General features: G+C 39.4%; 1 protein-coding gene across 1 annotated transcript in view; it reads right to left on the minus strand.

Moving 5' to 3' along the window:
- Window positions 1-17,884, minus strand: part of PPP1R14C (protein phosphatase 1 regulatory inhibitor subunit 14C) — a 93,044-nt gene that overhangs the window by 12,028 nt on the left and 63,132 nt on the right. The gene's annotated exons all lie outside the window — the stretch shown is intronic.

The raw sequence follows: 17,884 nt of genomic DNA on the forward strand, positions 1-17,884 counted from the left end.
AAGTCTCTATATGGAATATGTATCCAGTTCTTTTGGGTAAATACCTAGGATTGGAATGGCTTAATCACTGACCTATTTGTTCATCTATCTTTAAACACTAATAACAAACTATCTTGATAAGTATAGATTTATAAGTCCTAAAACCATGTAATGTTCATCTTCAAACTACGTTTGTCTTTTTAAAAACTGTTTTGGCTATTCCTGGTCCTATAAATTTCCTTAAGAATTTCAGAATTGGCTTGTAAATGTCTACCAAGAAAATCCCTATTGGGATTTTGGTTGAGATGACATTAAATCTATAGATTGATTTGTGGAAAAAATTGATATTTTAACAATGAATCTTCTCAGCAATGTTTTATAGTTTTCAGGGTATGGATATTGCACATATTTGGTTGGATTTACTCCTATGTATTTTTTGTTGTTGATGTTATTGTAAATGGTATATTTTTATTTCAATTTCTGATTGTTGCCAGTATATACAAAAATACAGCTGACTCTTAAACAATGTGGGGGTTAAGGGCCCCATACCTTGTGCAGTTGAAAATCCATGTATAACTTTTGACTCTTTAAAAACTTAACTATTAACAGTCTACTGTGGACCACAAGCCTTACTGATAATACAAATGGTCAATTAGTATATATTTGTATGTTATATATATTAGATACTGTATTCTTACAATAAAGTAAGCTAGAGAAAAGAAAATGTCTTTTCAGATTTCCACACAAGTCCAAAAAATTTTCCAGTACATTTATAGAAAAAAAATTTGTGTATAAGTGTTCCTATGCAGTTCAAACCTGTGTTACTCAAGGGTCAGCTGTGCAATACATCTTCATATATTTACTTATTTTGGGTAAGCTTATTGAACTCATTTATTAGTTCCAGTAGCTTTTTGTAGACTCTATTAGATTTTCTACACAATCATTTTGTCTGTGAATAAACACAATTTTCCTTCTTCCTTTCTAACTTGGAAGCCTCTAATTTCTTTTTATTGTCTAATTGTACTGGCTTAAATACAGTGTTGAATAACATGGTGAAAGCAGAAACATCCTGACTATATTCATGATCTTAGAGGGAAGTATTCAGCCTTTTATCACTACAAATGTTACCTGTAGGATTTTTGAAGATGTTCTTTATTGAGTTCAGGAAGTTCCCTTCTATTCCTAGTTTCTGAGTTTTTAACAAGAATAGATGTTGGATTCTGTCAAATGCATTCTGCATCTATTGACATAATCATGGAGGGGGTTTTTACTCCTAGTTTCTTAATATGGTGATGCACACCAATCAGTTTTGAATGTTCAACCAACCTTGCATTCCTGGGATAAATCCTATTTGATCATGATGTTTCATTCTTTTTTATATGTAATGTTGATTTCAATTTGACAAAATTTTATTTAGAAATTTTGCTTCATATTCATATGGAACATTTGTCTATATTTCTTTTCTTGTAATGTCTTGTCCGGTTTTAGTATCAGAATAATGCTGGCCTCATAGAATGCATTCAGAAGTATTCCTCCCTTTACAAGTTTCTGGAAAAGTTTGTACAGAGTCAATATAATTTCTTCCTTAAATGTCTGGTAAAATTCCCTGAAGTCATTTGAGTCTGCTGGAGTTATTTGTTTTGTTTTTATTTTTTTGAGGGGAGGTTTTAGTAGGTTGTGTCTTTCAAGACATTTGTCTATTTCATATAAATTGTTGAATTTATTAACATGAGGTTGTTCATAATATTGTGGAATTTGTAGTGATGTCACCTCTCTCATTCCTGATATTGGTAATTAATCTTTTTTTATTTCCATTTATCAGTATGGCTGGAGGTTTATCAGTTGTATTAATCTTTTCAAATAATCACTTCTGTGTCTTGACTTTCTTTATTTTCTGTTTTCTATTTCATTGATTTCTGCTCTCATCTTTATCATTTCCTCTCTTCACCTTATTTTGGGTTTAACTGTCCTTCTTTTCCAAGTTTCTAAGGTGTATACTGAAGTCATTTATTTGCAACCTCATCTAATATGGACATCTAGTGCTATATATTCACCTATAAGCACTGCTTTAGCTGCATCTCACAAATTTTGATGTGATAGTTTTTCTTTCATTCATTTCAAAATAATTCCAAATTTCCCATTTAATTTCTTCTTTAGCCCAGGAGTTATTTAGAAATGTGTCATTTAGTTTCCAAACATTTGGAGATTTTCCACATAGCTTTCTTTTACTGATTTCTATTTTAATTCCATTGGAGCCAAAGAACATACTTTGTATGACTTTTTAAATTTTAGACTTGCTATATTGCCCAGAGTATGTCTATTTTGGTAAATGTTCTGTGTGCATTTGTAAAGAACCAGGCTGACTCCAAGCAGGCCTTTCACCACAGCCTCTTACCATGTAACTTTGTGTGTACTGAATATGCCAAAAGAAAGGATGAATGCAAGTGGTTCCAAGTGGAAAATGATACATTATTTTAAGGCAAATCTCTAACCACAAAGGGCAAGGTCTTTTGCAATGCTCAAAAAAAGGACAATCTTGACTCTTTTTTTGACCTTTCAGTCTCCAGCTAGAAACATGGTTGAGGGTGGATGAGAAATGCCCTGGTGGATATGGGTTCTGTATTGGCATCTGGCATTGGTTATGCTCAGTCTAAGGAAAGAGAAGGGAACTAACGTTTATTGAAGGCCCTTTCTGTGTAGCCTATTTACATATTGCCATATTTAATCCAGTACAGTAGGTGTTATCTCCATTTTACTGATCAGAAAAACTGATGGTTCCAGTTCATTACAAGTCATTGCCCAAGGTCACACAACAAATATTTGATCCACATGTCTTGAAGCCAAATGAGCTTGATAAAGAGGTACCAAGCCCCCACCATGTGCCAGACTCTACTTTAGAGGCTCAGATGCAGAAGAAGGCAGAGGCCCTGCTTAACAGGACCTCCCAGACCAGCCAGGAAGGAAGACACAAAAACAGGCTCTGTCAGTGTAAGGTACAAGCCACAGTGCTAGGTGTGTACACAGGTGCCCTGCGGGGAGACGGACAGTGCACACTACCCAGCAGAGGCCAGGGACAGTTCCTCTCCCACTCTGTCTCTTCCAGTAGATGACAGACCGAAAGAAGGCCATTCTAACAACTGAAAAATTAGAAGCTCTGTGTTAATTTAATATAAGGAATCCAGAATCACTACTCTGGGTGACAGTCCAGCTTCCACTCCCTCCCACTTCTCCTCTCCCATCACTCCTTAAAGGTGTGCTTTTAATTAGCTAAACATCTTTCCACCAGTTTTAAGATCTAGGCATTCTGGTTTCTTAATGTTAGAAAACAGTATTTCAGTTAACTGCTGAAATTTTTAACAGACAAACAAACGTTTGCCCTGACCCATCATTTCAAGTCTGAGGTATCTACTTTTTAGACAGCCTCAGTAGCTCCTCAGAATGCCACCTGGGATCCCAGGTCTGCTTCTCTGAATCTGCCTCTAAGCTATGACAGTCCTGTGGGCCACTGTGAGCCAGGCTGTGCTCATCTGCACAGGAGACTGAACTCCAGTGAACAAATCACGTCGTAGACCGGCTTTCAACCGGAGCCTGGGACCCTGCGGCCTGAGGACTGTGAACTGCATGATGATGCAAGAAGCAGAGAGACAGATTAAAGACTTTGGATTACAAACATAGGGGGGCCTTTTGAAAGAAATGCTTAAAAAGAGCTCAGGTGGGTTTGTTCCTATCTGTAAAGAGTCACCTTCTATGTACATAGTAAGAAACAATGTAGCCATGTGGTTATTAGAGGGACTCTGAAGCCAGGAGACCTGGGTTATTTCAAATCCTTGTGCACCACTTAAGGGCTCATTATTTTATCTATGCCTCAGTTTTCTCACCTGTAAACTGGGAATGATGATAATAAAACCTACCCTTAAGGTTGCTGTAAGAATTTAATGGTTAAATAATTAATGTGTGTAATAGGCTTGGGAAAGTGCTTAGACCATAGGAAGTGCTGTGAAGTGCTTGCTACTATCATCACCATGACCACACTGATAAGAATATTTCCACGTTGTACAAATTCAAATCAGAAACACTAAGAAAACTGAAGCCCACCCCCACCCCAACCCACAGCCCTATAGAAAAGGTTTGATAATTAAAGCAGATGAGAAGTACGTTGTGTGGTATCCAGCAACACTGTGGGTGCTCAGGTCAGGGTGTCAACAGCAGGCTGTGATTAGCACAAGCACATTTCTCCCCAGGAAGCCATCAATGACCCCTGACAAATAAACGTTTCTTCCTCTGTGGCTGTCCGCGGCCCCAGCTTCAGGCAACAGAGGCTGTAATCGCTGAGGAAATCCACACTAGCCTCTCATCCTGCCTAGCACAGAGACAGAGTTCCTCAGCCCCTTGCTAGAAGATTGCCTGCCTTTGACCTCTCCTTGCAAATACCTAGGCCACAGCCCACTGCCAAACCAGCCTCTTTAGGGCCACTTCAACTGCATGACTTCGCCTCTCAAACGACTACAAAGAACTGCTCTTCACATCATGAAGTGTTCAAAATGGACTTGAACACACTCCTTCAGTGGCATCTTCCAAGCACCTACCTGCCCTTCCTCACATGCAAATGCATGCAAGTACGCGCACACCCCCCCACACACACACACCAGTAACCATGCCACCTCCCACCTCCTTTAGCTCCTCCTTCTCCTTCTGGCCCCGCTGAGCCTCTATCCCACGGCAGGTGAAATTTTTACTCTTCACTCCACCAAACTATCCTCTTAAAACAATGGAAAAATTCATCTCTTCAATAAACACCTTTCTAAATGACCCTGCACCCCTACCCTCAACCTCTGACCTGGGCACAATTTTGGTATCTAAGAATGTTCTGCATTCACTTTTTATGCATTAACTCTTCCGGCGAATACTGCTTCTCACACTCCACACATTTCTCTTTTGCTTAGCTGGTACTAAGCTCCCATGGGCAGTGAATGCCTGCCTGGGGCGCAGACACAGCTCACACTTATTGGACACCTTTTATGTAACAAGCACACTGGGCATTTTCATGTATTGTCTCATTCAGTCATTATAACCACCTTATCAAATAGGCTCAGAGGCGTGTAGAGGTTTGCCAGAAGTCACACATCTACAGAGCAGTCAGCAGCTTATACCTTGATCTAAAAGCGTAAGGAACCTGGAATCACTGCCCTGGGATGGAGCACAATTCCCTCTGCATCGTGTTCCCCAGGGTAGAAATCTTTTTTATTAAGGTTAGATAATTTTAGTCTAATTCCAAACTAAACTAAAATAACTTGAAATGTGATAAACATAGTAATTCTTCAACTTTTAAATAAGGGGCAAAGACAGCCAGCTTTGTAAAGGATTGGGTTTTTATGGCTAGTCAGGAAGTCACTCCCCAGAGCGCGGGCCTTCCGTCCAGTCCTGTCCACAGCTTCTTCCCAAGGCAAACATAAATATCTTGAAAAGCTTAAGTAACTGCCTTCTACTCTTATCGAACTTATAAATAAGAAAAGAATAAAAAGAGGAGGAAGAGGGAAAAAAGAGGGGGGGGGGGAAGAAAGAAGAAGGGAAGGCAGGGCACTGACCTTTCTGCCCACGGAAACCAAGATTCTGCCCGAGCAGCCCTCTGAATCACCAAGGATTCCTCCTTGCCATGTACCCTCTATCAAGGTCTCTTCATTTGACACTGCTAAGGACACCTTTCTTTCCTTCTTTCTTCTTTTTGTTTTCTAGTTATCAGTTATATTGAGGGACAATTTACAAATAACAAACTTCATGTATTTAAAGATCAGAACATTTCCATCATGCTTAAGCGATTTCTCGTCTCTCTTTGTAGCTCATCCTGTCCCCAGCCTCAGTTTTCTGTCACTATAGTTTGCATTTTATGTAACTGGATTCATTCATTAAGTACTGTTTTTGCCAGGCTTCTTTCGGTCAACGTAATGTTTCTGAGATTCACCAATATTACTGAGTATATATCAGCAGTTCAGTCCTTTATATTGCTGGGTCGATCCCATTGTGTGGACGGCCCATTTGTTTACTCATTCATCTGCTGATGGACATTTGGATCGTTTCAAGTTTTTGACTGTTGTGAATAAAGCTGCTATGAATATGCCTATACAAGTATTTGTATGGCCACATTTTTTTGTTTATTTTGCATACATACCTAGCAATGCAATGGCTGAGTTGCATAATTGTATGTTTAACTTTTTGTGAACACCCCCAAAAGTTTTCTAAAGTGGTCCTACCATTTTACAACCCTACCAGCAGGATATGAGAGTACCAGTTGTTCTACATACTTGTCAACATTTGGTGATGTCAGTCTTTTTCATTTTTTAGCCATTCTAGCAGGTGTGTATGGTGATAAGATACTCATATTTTTTTTTGGAGAGCTTTCCCACTCTCCACCACATTCTCTACATGTCTCTGACCTCCTCTCCTCACTGCCCTTTGTTGCCTACCTACCTCTGCCCCCTGACCTGCTGACGAACTGCTGGCGTCCTCCAAGGTGTGCTCCCCTCGGCCAGCCGTCACCCTCACAGCGGCGACTCTCAGACCTCCTCTCTAGCTCTGCCTTCACTCCTGAGATCCAGACCTGCATTTCCTATGGTTCCTTCCATAGGATGTCCCACGGGCATTTCAGTCTCAAAATGACCAAAAGTGAACTTACTGTTACCTATCCCTTCCTCAAACCTACCCCTTTCCCTCAGGAATTCACAGTTTCCATTACTGTGTCCTGGAAAAACCATCATAGAGGTCTCATTTACCTATAAATTCATCTATAAATTTAATGTAATTTAATCAAAATACAAACATGTAAGAGTAGTTAAGACCCTTTGAATAAGAAAAATTGCAGGTTCACCTGGTTCTTACTAAGAACTGACTACAAAGCCCTCATAACTGTGACAGTGTGCAGGGATGACAAGTTGCCAGGAGTAGGCCCTACATGTTAGGGGAACCTGGTATACAACAAAGACGATTACATATCAGTGGGGTAAGGATGGACTAACTGCTCAATAAATGGTACTGGTACAATATTGCAAAATGTAGTATTAGATCCCCACTTCACACTATCCACAAAAATAAATTCCAAGTGGTCAGAATACCTGGGTGTTATTAGTAAAAGTGAAAAGTTCTACAACAAAATATAAGGAGACTACCTTTAAGACACTGGAGTAGTGAAAGGCTCCTTAGACAAGATTTCTTTAAAAGGTGCAAACTGTAAAAGATGCCAGGGATAAATTTGACTTAAATAAAAATTTCAAATGTCTGTATACAAAGCAACACAAGTGAAAATAAGCTCCACAAATTGTGAAAATATGTTTCCAACCTACGTAAAGATCAAATGAATATCATCCACAATATATAAAGAACTCTTACAAATAAAGAAGAAAAACACAAACAAGTCAAAAGAGAAGTGGAAAAAGGATTTGAAATGGAAATTCCCATGGAAGATAATGTTAACAACCAGTAAGCACATGGGGAAAAAATTGCTCATCCTTATGAGCTAGCAGTAAGGAATGAGATATCATCAGATTGGCCAAAATTTCAAAGTTGAGCAATAGCAGGTATGGGGATGATGAGGTCAAAAGGGAATTCTTAAATCGGCTGGTGAGCATGTAAGCTTTTGCAAGCAAATATTTGAGAGCAATTCCATTTCTTGGTGTATTCCTTGGAGAAACTCTTGTACCTTGCATACAAGGCAATAAGTTCAAATTTTATTTTATTAAATCATTACAGTAGGCCAGTAAGTTATCTTATTACATCATTCTTCATAATAATGAAAAACTGGACACAGCATTAAGTATCAACAGAAGAATGATAAACATATTACAGTGTATTACTATATAAGAATGCTAATAAGCAATGTAAATGAACAAATTAGAGCCTCCTATATAACCTGGACAAATCTCTAATATCTAATGTTGGGCAAAATAAGCAAGCTGAAGGAAAAAACTTGCAAAACATCATCTGTACAGTTACAAAGCATGCAAGATAATCCGAGTGCATATCTGTCATTCCTACTTGGTTGCCGAGTCTATTGTTCTTTATTTTCCTAGCACAGTGCTTAATAGACAAGAGGTGCTCAGCAAAGGTTTGTAAATTATAAGAATACAAGTACAAACCAATTAATTCATGCAACTGTGGTGTTAAATTTAAGGAGAAGAAGAGATACGAGAATCTCTGTGTGTTTACTGGAAGGGAGTGGAGGTGGAATTGTATCAAGTATCAACTGGCCCTACCTACTGTGGAGGAAGGTTCTAGAGATTCTCCTTTAAGAAGTGGGAAAGTAGCAACAGGGGGGAATTAGGCAGCCTTAAGAAGCCTTAAGGATGGGTGGAGGCTAGAATGCTTGTGGCACACACACACACACACACACACACACACACACACGCACGCACATGCACACAGAGAGGTGAGAGAAATCAAAGAAACAAAAGAAAAACATTTTCAGTGACCTTAAAAACCTGACTTTATGTAACATGCAGTCCCCTGATTTATGAGAGCCTCCTAAGAAAGAAAAGCCAAAAGCACGCTTCTGAGGGGATATGGCAGCAGCCGTGGAAACAGAAGGGCCTGCCTCGCTCCGGGTCTCTGCCGTGTGGCACTGCCATGGGCATGGCATCACAGAGGCCACGCTCTGCTCTGAGCTTTTGCACCCCTGAGCTCTCCTGGGCCCCATGGTTTTCAGCTTTCACACCCTCCAGCCGGCTCTGGCCTGCGCCAGGGGTAGCAGATGGACATGCATTTTGTGATTATCACCATGGCCAGGCATCTAGGACCCATCCCTCGCCACTCACATTGACTCATGTGTTACATTCATGGATGATAATTGCGTTGCTTTATCGAAGATGAGTCCATCAGAGAGTAGGAAAAGGGGAAACCACAGTATTATTGTAAATCACTGCTCCGTGTATAATTAAACTGTACTTATGTCATCCTTTCAAACATTTCGAGGCACTTAGATTTTGTGGTAGCCCTTTGATTAGAAGAATTTCCTCACAAAGGGACCACAGCTCGGTGAGTGGCATCACCAATCATAGCAGCTGTGTAGATCACGTGAGCTCCAGCAAAGGGTGCCCAAGAACTGCGATGCTCAACCTGCTTTTCCAAACAATATCATCCATCTCTTAGGCAGGGCACAGGGCGGGTGAAGAGAGAAATGGCAGGTGAGGATTCTGAAGGCTGGGATTCCTGTAGTCGAGGTGGGTCAGTGCCTCCCCCGTGCACGGTCTCCTCTCTGTCACCCCAATCAAAACACCAGTCATGTCCTTAAAAATGCACATTCCCAGGGGCCGTCTGCTCCGAGTCCAGTCTCACTGCTAGATGACAGCAAACCAAGTCAAATCGCACAATTTTTCCATAGCTACCTGACACTTCTTCAAAAAAAGGCTGACATTCAACGGATGATGTGGAAATCAGGCAATGTGTGAACAAGTGGAGGGAGAGAATTTCCAGATCCCCCAGAGGTTTTCTGTAAGGGCAATGGAAAGGTACTACATGACTCTTTTAAAACGTGATGGCAACACCTGAGAACTGTTCCGAATGGCAAAATGGGCTTCCCAAATAACCAGCTAAGCATTTACAGAGCACACTGGGAACTCTTACCAGACTATCTGGGCCACATAGGAGGCCAAACAGGTGAGTCTGCTGAGCAGCTTTGGGGTGTCCCCAGCCCTGTGTGACACTGCGATTTGCTCTCTGCGGCTACAGGCATCATTCGGCATCAGGAGCACCAACATTACTCAGTGCTGAAACATTTAATCCCCCCTCTTTCGGGGGCAGGGAGGAGTACCGTTTATCTTTAGGGAGGCTCATTTGCTGACAGGGGTCACCAGAACTGGTCCTATTTTTCATTTTCTGAAAAGGGGCTTATGAGTCTGTCATGGGTAATGGTTTTTACCTGCTGTTGTTATAATCACTTCTGTGAACAGAAATTCCTGAAAGTCTCAACTGCATCTTGCTTGGGGGTTTTTCTTCCTTCCTTTAACTTCAAACTAATTGACACTATTTTGTCTATTTATTTTCTTGACTATCCTCCCTAAAGATAAATGTGTTCGGGTGGTGAAAGCAGTCCCATTTATCTATTTTAGAGATGCAGGCCACTGCTCTTAGACTAATTTATTTTGTAGCCAAATTCTAACCTTTATTTATATGCACAGAACAGTTCATATGCCCTCACCATACTCAACCTTACCAGCATTTAATTCTTCTTCTTTACCAATAGGTTTCTCAGAATCTGTATGCTTACAACTCAGACAATATAAAATAAAATCCACATAAATAATCTAGCCACAGTAAATAAACAGTGGAATTAATTCAGCACAAGCATAAGCTCCCACTTTATAATCAGTATGGAAACAACTTCTTCAAGAATCCCATTATTAATGAGAGAGAATATTACTTCCTACAAATACCTGTATCTTGTTGAAAGGAAACCCATTTCTAAACTATTTGAGACTTTGTTTTGATTGTGACTCCCTCTGCTAAAGATAGAGAAATCGAAAAGTCATGTGTGTCAAATTGCCTTTAACTTGTGTTCTTACTTCTGACCATGTAAGTCTAAATATAAAAGAATGTGGAGCTGTTTTTAAATAGGGTTGATAGGCTTTTAAAATATAATCCATGTACTCTTATAATAGCATTTCCTTCTTTCCTTACATCACAATTATTGTTGTCTCATCATTATCACTATTTTCATGGTCATCCTGAGTCTAACAGCATGCAGTAAAGAATTTAACCTTGCCTAAAAAAAGGTCTGGACTTTGCCCTCAGCTCTTGGGAGGTGAGCTCTAAGACCTTGCAATGTCCTGTCTGGTAAGTGTGTCTTTGTTTACAGGGGGCCTTGGGCCACACCAGAGAATCTAGTAATTCTTTGATTGTTAGATCAAAGATTGGGGGAGCTTTAGGTCAGATGATATCAGCTCAATACCTTGAGGGGGGATGGGACTTGGGTCAGCCACCTGGGCCTTCAACCATGTCTATATGACCAAGTCCCCCCAAAAAAACTCTGGCCATCAAGGCTCAGGTGAGCTGACCTGGTTGGCAGTAGTCCGCATGTACTGTCACACATCACTGCCGAGAGAATCAACACTGCCCAGACCTCTGCTGGTAGAGGACAGCGGGAGGCTCTGCATTTGGAACTTTCCTAGACTCCATCCCATGATCTCTTCCCTTGGCTGATTTTAATCTGTAGCCTTTGACTGTAAAACTGAAACTTTAACAACTCTCAGTGAGTCCTATGGGTCCCTCTAGCAAATCAACCAGTATGAGATAGTCTTGGGGACCCTTGAACTTGCAGCTGGTGTGAGAAGTGAGGATGGTCTTGTGGCCTGTTCCCTAACTTTGCAGAGTGCAGAATAAAGACCAGGAAACAAATGCAAAGTTTTCCTCCAAGATTGAGTGCCTTTGGCAAGCTTACCTAACATTTCTGGGTCGATTTTCTTCAATGAAGACAATCTTAATCAGACTTATAAATATTTCAGAGCGGAGCTTGTGCTCACTTAGTAAGAATTCAGACAGGCAGTGAGAAGAAGACAGAGCACAGAATGAAGACTCAAATCTGGATCCAAATGCCCAGCCCCAGCATGTCCTGGCTTTTTCCCCCTGGGCAGAGGAGGCCTAGTGCATAAAGAGCCCTCCCGGAAGGATGTGAGCCACTGCTTACTGGGACAAGATCCTTTCAGCTTCTAGGAGCAGTTACTCATGTTTCTGATGAACAAATCCCAATCCTTTGTTACTTACCTGCCTAATTACACTAAAACATTATAAGACTTTCCTAGCCAATGGCTACAACCACTAGAATATTGTCTTCATTGATTCCAGCCTTTCTTTGACAGCACCCAATTCTCCCACCATTCTGAAACATTATTCTGAAGGTGACAGCTTGTAAAGAGTTTATTTCAACTCATTAATCTAGCATCCAAGCTCTCTTCTTCATCCCCGTCCCAAACTGTAGTCCTTTCTAATGAAAACCTAAGGAAGTTCAGATGAAAAATTTCCCCTGCATGTAGGCACTCAGCCCCATTAAACTGGGGTGAAATGGCTGCTTCCTCAGCTTTCACCAGCAAGTACAGATCCCCTAAAATCACTTTCCATTAAGCAATTGATTCCTAACTTAGAAAACTGGGAGATAAGCTAAAACATCTTGTCATTTCTGTCCTCTTATCCCTATTTAATATTCTTGGAGCCCTCAAATTCTTACTATAGTTACTGTGGTCTTATAAGGGATTATTTTTTAAACGTATGTATAGGTTCGCTGCCTTATCTAAGTTCCTAGATTAGTTACAGGCCTCACAGATGTTCGATAAACATTTGTTGAGCAAATGAATAGAGACAATGTAGCAAAATGTCAAGCTATGGCTCTTCCAGTCCACACAGCCTTTCCATGTTGTAAATATACAGGTTATATTTTCTCTCCACTGCAAACAGCTCAGTGAACAGGAGCTCTCAGTATTTCCATGTACTTCCATGTATACATAACTAAATAATATTTTACACAACAAGTTAAAATGCTAAAGGGATAGAAAGCTGATGTAAGCAGGAGGAGTAGACAGTGGCCAGCACCCAAGCCGGTTAGAATAGTGAGATGCAGGCACAAAGACACCACAGCAAAACAAGAGACTCTGACTTCCCACCATCAACACAGGAAGAACAAAGACGCCTGCCTTTCTGAAAACACTCATCAATTTTTATTTGCAAACCACAATCAGACATCACTTTGCAGCACCTTCTTGTGACATTATCATGACACGGCAGATCACTGGGACTTGGAAGTGCCTCTTGCCACCTACTCCCAGATTTAGTCATCCTGCGTGAACCCCTGATGCACTTTAATTTACAGGCTTTGCTTGGTAAAATGATAGGTAATATCACAATCTCTATTTCACAAAAAGGAAATAAACCCACAGAAAACAATCTGATGTTTATCAGAAAGCAATGGCAGAGCCACTTTCAACTAGAAAAGGAGATTTCTAAAAGTCCATTGATTGGACTGACAAGATGGCAAAACAGATGCCCTCAAGCCCCTGTTAAATGCATTTTCCATCCGCCATCCCAGTCCAATGGAAATGCCCCTATATGATCCTAAGATTTGAAAACCTTGGAAAGTAAGAGTGAGAAATAGGAAAAAAAGCTCCTCCCTAGCCTGGCTAGCTGGTCCCAACACGCCATCCCCCAATTTCTACAAAGTCCACCAGGCTATCATTACCAACCATTCAAATGCAATAGCTAAAATTAAATTACTCCTTTTCTTCTTGCATTACATAGGAATATTCTATTTCTACTCTAAATCAGCTCTATTTTAATATCGACTGTATTAGAAATTATATTTACTTAAGGGGAAAAAGTTAAAACACCATTCTTACCCATCAGTCACTAATGTGTTAGTGTGGTAACCACAATTATATTGCTGTTTTGAATTATATCATATCATATCATATTATATTATTTAATGTTATAAAATTAAATTATATTATATTTTGAAGGGTACAAGTCAGGAAGGATTTACATGTCAAGAGTCCCCAGTTTGGAATATGAATCAAAATGGGGAAACATGAATCCTTTTCTTACTAGCCAGGAACCCACATAAGATAAAACCAGGGACCCAAAGTATATGAACAGAGGGACACACCAAAAACAATACTACTTCTGTGAAATCAGCAGATTCTTTAAAGTCTAGTCTTCAAGAACATCATTATTGCCTTTCGGCTGGAAGTGCCCTCTGCCAATAATTCACCAAAATAACCAACACAAAGGAAAGAGGAGAGGCACCTGCTGTAAGTTTTCTAGATCTTTTAGAAAACAAGGAGTTGTTCCTTTGGCCACATACATGCAGATCTACAGGAAAGGTGATATAGTAGACATCAAGGGAATGGGCTCTGTTCAAAAAGGAACGCCCCAAAAATGCTACCACGGCCAAACGGGAAGAGTCTACAGTGTAGCCAGCATGTTGTAGGCATTGTAAACAAACAAGTAAAGGGTAAGTAAGATTCTTAGGAAGAGAATTAATGTACATATAGAGCTTATATTAAAGCACTCTGAGAGCTGAGATGGCTACCTTAAGTGTGTGAAAGAAAATGATTGGAAAAAGAAGGAAACCAAAGAGAAAGGTACTTGGGTTCAACTGAAGCACCCGCCGCAGAGCAGCACGCTCTGTGAGAACACATTGCGGGGAGCCTGAGCTGCTGGGACCCACTCCCTGTGAACTCATGGCTTAATAGATACAAAGAAAAATGAAAGACCTTTGGACTGTGACAAGTAAATAAGATCACTCTTAAAAAGAAAAAAAAGAACATGATTTAGCAAATGTGGGCGTTTTGCATATCTGACATGTAATGGAGGAGCATTACCTTATACAGAACCAGACACAACTAGCATGTGCCAAGTTTCATGCTACGTACTTTCACACACACCCTGACTTCTCCACTTATTAACTATGACACCTTAGGCAAATTACATAGCCTTTCTATGTCTTAAATTTCGTAACTGATAGCAAGAGTGTGAACCATAGCTTTGTTGTGAAGATGTAATGAGTTAATACATGTAATGTACTTAGATTGGCGTATGGTATGTGCTTGGTAATTATTTAGCTATTATTATCATTATTGTTACTACCTCCAAAATGATTACCATTGCAAGGAATTGTTAGGTTTTAGTGGTTATTATGGCCTCCATTTTATAGAGGCAGAAATGGGAGCTCAGAGAGGTTGAGAACATTTCTTAAAATCATACAACATTTAGTGCTGGTGCTGGCATAAGACTCTTCACTCAAAGTCCATTCTTCTTTCCACTTCCCACCCTGCCTCTGCAACGAGGCTATAAATAAATGTATCTGAATCAGCAAAGATATCTTCCTTACATGTCTGACTTCAAAGTGGCAAAATGATTGTATATAAAATCCTTTGATCAAAAAGTAACAACACCAGAGAAAGCTACTTAAAAAAGAACATCATTAATTGTCGGGCATTTAGTTAAGACAGGACGAAGTCCTTTAATGTCCCAAATGTCTTGCCCAGGGAAGCAGTTCAGGAAGGCTGGCGGAGTGGCAAGAGCAGCGGATCCACATCAAACACGAGCGTCCCAGCCCTTCTGCCCGCTGCTGTGAGGTCTTAAACAAGTTACTCGAACCCTTTAGTTCAGCTCATGATTCTGATGATTAAATCAGATCACTCTTGTTGCTACAATGTGAACTACAGGAGCTTTGGAAAAAGGTACAATCTGCTATTTTTATCATCAGAATCCAGGAGCAGTAAAATCGGTTTCTTAGGAACACAATAAACTCAAAGGCAAAGCTACCTAACCTTTTCTGAAATGACCCTTTATTAGATAAATAAACTGCACTCGAATTCCTTACCATTTTATATCATTTCTATTCCTAGAAGCCATGAGCTAAACAAAGAACACAGAGATGTTCACTTGTAAACTTCAGTGCCTCTTCTTTCTTTCTTCCTTTGTAACTCCAAAGAACCTTCAAATACTACATCCTTTCATCTCATAAGCTTCCTTACAGAAAGCAGAAAAGGAATGTTTCTGTCCCAGTGGGGCAAGACTCATGATTTTCATGTAACTGCATGGCTGTTAGCAAGTGTAAATATTGTGCTCCCTAGATACTACAAAACCTGGGGGAGAATAGGGCTCATCAAAGTCCAACCTTCCCCACCTAGGAGGAAACTGAAGAAGAAGATGATGATAAAGTGAGTAAATGGCATGTCTATACCTACCAGTTTCAATCTATTCTCAGCAATAACCCTCCCACCCCCACATCACATGCTAATTCATCGGCATAATCCATCACCTCTCTTGTCTACAATCCTGTTCTTGTCCAACTTTTCACAATAATTTAATATGACACTCCAAATGTCTAATTATTTTAACTTTTATATTAATTTCCCACCTATAAATAAAGAAGCTCTTTTCCCAAAAGAGCTAAATGGTGAGCTGTCCTGCCTCCTTGACCTTGCTTCCAGAAGGCCTCAAATGAAACTACCAACTCTCAAACAGGAGTTTAGAGGGTCAAGCTCTTTCAAAAAAAAATATTCTCTCCAGAAAAAAACATAGAGCAGCATTCTGAGTGGTCCCCTTGTTCTATATGCATATACCACCAAAAACATCTGGCTGGCAACCTGGTCACTCCATAGTGAGACCCACCAACGGACAAGTTGTGCTCACGCACACAGACTTCAGTCAGCTTACTGGCTCCTAACAGGCAAACAGGCTTGCACTACCAAAAATCATCAAAGACAAATGAAAATAGACAGAAAAAAAAAAGGTGGGGTTCAGAGAAAACAGAGACAACGCCGAGCAGAATAATCTTAAAAACAGTAACAAAACATTTGATTAATATCCTCAAAGAGGAAAAAGAAAAAAATGCATCTATGAAACAATAAATACTAAAGCAAAACAGTGAACAGAGATCAAGAAAGGGCTCTTGCATGTGAAAAATAATACAGTTGAAAATTTAAAATATCAGTAAAAAGGCTAGAAGATAAAGCCAAGGAAATTTTTCAGAAAGTAAAAGAGATCATGGAGGTGGGCAGCAAAAGGGAAAAGAAATTAGGGGCTCCATCCAGAAAGTATAACATATAAATAACAAGAGAGACAGAAATACAGAAGGCTAAGGGAGAAATTAAAAAAAAAAAAGAATAAAGAAATGGTAAAAGATAATTTTTGAAGAACTGAAATACATAAATCTTCAGATAAGCACATGACTTAAAAAGGAATCACACTAAAGCATATTACTAAAAATTGTAAAATATCAAGATAGTCCTAAAAATTAATTAAGGGGGAAAATATGTCACAATAAAGATCTGAGAATGCAAATGGCATCAGATTTCTTAACACTAGAAGTGATACAATAGAGTAATACCTTGAAAATTGAGTTTTAATAATTATTTTTATTCTAGAATTCTATGCCATCCAAACTATTGATTAAGATACATTTTCATACATGCAGGGATTCAAAATATTGACCTTCTGTGCATCCATTCCCAAAAAGTTATTGGATGATGTATTCTAATGAAAATGAGGAAGACTGGGACTTAAGAAACAAAGCATCTGACATAGGGCAGCAATGAACAGAAATCTCATGACAGTAGCTACTCAGCAAACCCAAAGAATAACTTCCCCATACAGCTGCACAGGGGTTCCAGGAAGAAAGTCTGGTGTGGGAAAATGGTAATGATGTGTTTGAGCAAACAGAAAATATATCACATGTTTGACAGAGTTATTGAAGAGTTCAACTAAAAACAGCAATAGTTACCAGACAAAATGAAAGACAAGGTAGTTATCAACTCTAGGAAAAACAAAGGGCTACACAAAAAGGAGCCATAGTCATATTACACTGGCTTAGCAGTGAAAAACATTTGTTTAAATGATAGTATACTAAACCTTGACTATATGATTTAACCCAATACTGTTAAGTAACTTTATTGAGGGGATGGAGGGAAATGAATTGTGTGGAAAGTGAGACAATTATCATATTTCCCCTTACATCGATGGGTGAAAAAAGCAGTAAATGCGTATTTAGGAATACAAGAATAAATAGCAGGTGAACAGCCAAAAATGTTATATAAAACTACATAAATATAAAAAATACATATTTTTACCTTTAGGAAGAGGGACTGAGGGATGGAGAAGGCACTGCCTAATACTATGTGTGGCTTTCAAAGCCATGAATACTGAATACATAATACTGATTTTAAAATATATTTCAATAACTAAAATTAAAGTAAAACATTTGACTGTGAGATGTAGTCAACATAAAGGAAAACTGGAGAGTGTAAGACTAAAACTCAAATAAGTAAGTGGCCTCAAACTAAATGACCATAAAAAACCCTAATCTCATCATTTAAATTTTACACACTCTGATGAAAGCATGCTTTCCTATCATTTTGTAATTATGCCA

This window comes from Manis pentadactyla, chromosome 12 (assembly GCF_030020395.1).
Source record: "Manis pentadactyla isolate mManPen7 chromosome 12, mManPen7.hap1, whole genome shotgun sequence".
In the NCBI taxonomy this organism is placed as follows: domain Eukaryota; kingdom Metazoa; phylum Chordata; class Mammalia; order Pholidota; family Manidae; genus Manis; species Manis pentadactyla.